The following is a 2,422-nucleotide window of genomic DNA, read 5'->3' as shown; positions in this document are numbered from 1 at the left end:
GTGGTGGTGTGTGCCTGTAATCCCAGCTACCCAGGAGGCAGCTGAGGCAGGAGAATTGCTGGAACCCAGAGGCAGAGGCTGCAGTGAGCCGAGATCACACTGCTGCACTCCAGCCTGGGTAACAGAGCAAGACTCTGTCTCAAAAAAAAAAAAAACATTTAAAATTTTTCAGGCATGGTGGCACATGTCTGTGGTCCTAACTACTCGGGAGGCTGAGGTGGGCAGATCACTTGAGCTTTGGGAGGTCAAGGGTGCTGTGAGCTGTGATCATGCCACTGCACTCCAGCCTGGGTGACAGAGCAAGACCCTGTCTCAAATAAATAAATAAATAAATAAGGTAGACAGTATGAACACTGGGGAGGGAATCAGGAGACCCAGCTCAAATCACTTTCAGGTTTTTTGGCCTTGGGTACGTCCTTCACCCGCTCTGAACCTCAGTATCTCCACCTGTGAAACAAAAGAATTGGACATGTCACTGTAGTTTTCAAACTATGCTTGATAGCACTTCCTTAGGGAAGAGTTTCCCAGCTGGTGTGCCTTGGCATGCTGACCTCATTAGCCCTCCCAGACAGGGCCTGCGGTGGGTGAACCCCCAGGACCTGTTCCATTCACATTTCCTCCCTTTACCTTTGTGTTAAAATGGAATCAATTCAGCTGGGTGTAGTGGCTCACACCTGTAATCCCAGCACTTCGGGAGGCCAAAGCTGGTGGATCACAAGGTCAGGAGTTTGAGACCAGCCTGGCCAACATGGTGAAACCCCATCTCTACTAAAAATACAAAAATTAGCAGGGCATGGTGGAGCACACCCAGCTACTCCGGAGGCTGAAGCAGGAGAATCACTTGAACCCAGGAGGCGGAGGTTGCAGTGAGCCAAGATTCCGCCACTGTACTCCAGCGTAGGCAACAGAGGAACACTATCTGAAAAAGAAAAGAGAGAGAAAAAAAAGGCATCATTTTCTAGGTACCGTGACAGGGAATAGGTTGGGAAGCAATGACTTCAGGAGAGGGGGATGTTGAATGAATGGGGCTCAGCCCTGAAGCCAGTCAACATACAGAGGCTTAAAGCAAATTTCCAAAAGGCATCCCTTTTCCTTCAAGATACTACCACCCTCTATTGGACGATTGCCCCATTAATAACTACAAATCTATGAGTGTTATTGCTCTTTTAGAATTTGTCTAGCAGGTTTTCTGATCTTCACTGGAAAGCTTTAAAAAATAAAATTATGATGGAGGTGGATGGTACCTCCCAGAGTTGTGCAGCTCATGTTTTGCACAACCATTTAGGGGTCCTAATGGAGCTCTGGGATCCTCTCTGCCACAGCTTTTTTGTTTTATGTGCTGTACAATATATTGTGGTTCCATGTAAGATTATGTACGGAAAAGTTCATCTGTCAAAAACAAAATGAAAAATCGCTGGATGAGATGATCTGTAAGTTCTCTTCCACTTTGAATTTGTATGACTTCATGGAAAATACCACTTAGGCTGGGCATGGAGGCTCATGCCTGTAACCCTAGCACTTCGGGAGGCCAAGGCGGGAGGATTGCTCAAGCTCAGGAGTTCAAGACCAGCCTGGGCAATATACTGAGACCCCATCTCTATTATAAATTTTTAAAATTTTAAATAAAAAAATTAAAAAGAAAATATGAAATACCTCTTTTGATTTTTGAATTATTTGAATATTCTTCCTCTAGTGGTTAGTGGTCTTGCATATGTCATTCGATGCTGGTATTCCTAATGGATTTCAATGGTAAACCAAGAAAGGAGAGCACTGGGAGGCCAGGTTTTTGATACTCACGGATAGAGATAATGATTACTAGATGAGAGATGCAGCTCCTGATGGGGAGTAGCATCAGATTCCTTACAGCAGAATACTAAGGACTGCCTGCAGTTTTAATTCAAGTACTCATGTGTCTGTCTTGCTTTCAAACTTGACCTCATTTATCAGGCTGAGGATCCATGTTTTTGTCACATTATTGTCCCATACTACAGCAAATCTGATGACAAAAATTCCAATAGGACAGAAACTACACATCCCTTACATAGAAGAATGGATTTCTGAGGATTTCCCACCCATGTGCTAGGAGCTTTCCCCTACTTCTCAAGCTTTCTATGATGACAGCAGTGACATAGTTAGGCTTGGACATCTTCTGTCTCAGTGTCAGGAAAACCAAAAGCTCCATTAAGAGCCACAGAGCTTCTTACAAGTGCCTTATATCACACCTGGTAATCCCCTTCACTTTTCTTCATCCTGCCTAATGAATTCCTGACATTAGATTTCCTGTGGGCCTACAGAAAGTAGATTAAGCCAGGTGCAGTGGTTCACACCTGCAATCCCAGCGACTTGGGAGGCCAAGGCAGGAAGATTACCCGAGCCCAGGAGTTTGAGACCAGCCTGGGCAATACAGTGAGACCCCATCTCT

Source organism: Colobus angolensis, unplaced genomic scaffold (assembly GCF_000951035.1).
Source record: "Colobus angolensis palliatus isolate OR3802 unplaced genomic scaffold, Cang.pa_1.0 Scaffold9, whole genome shotgun sequence".
Taxonomy (NCBI): Eukaryota; Metazoa; Chordata; class Mammalia; order Primates; family Cercopithecidae; genus Colobus; species Colobus angolensis.
The sequence above is the reverse complement of the archived record's forward strand: the minus strand, read 5'-3'. Positions refer to the sequence as shown.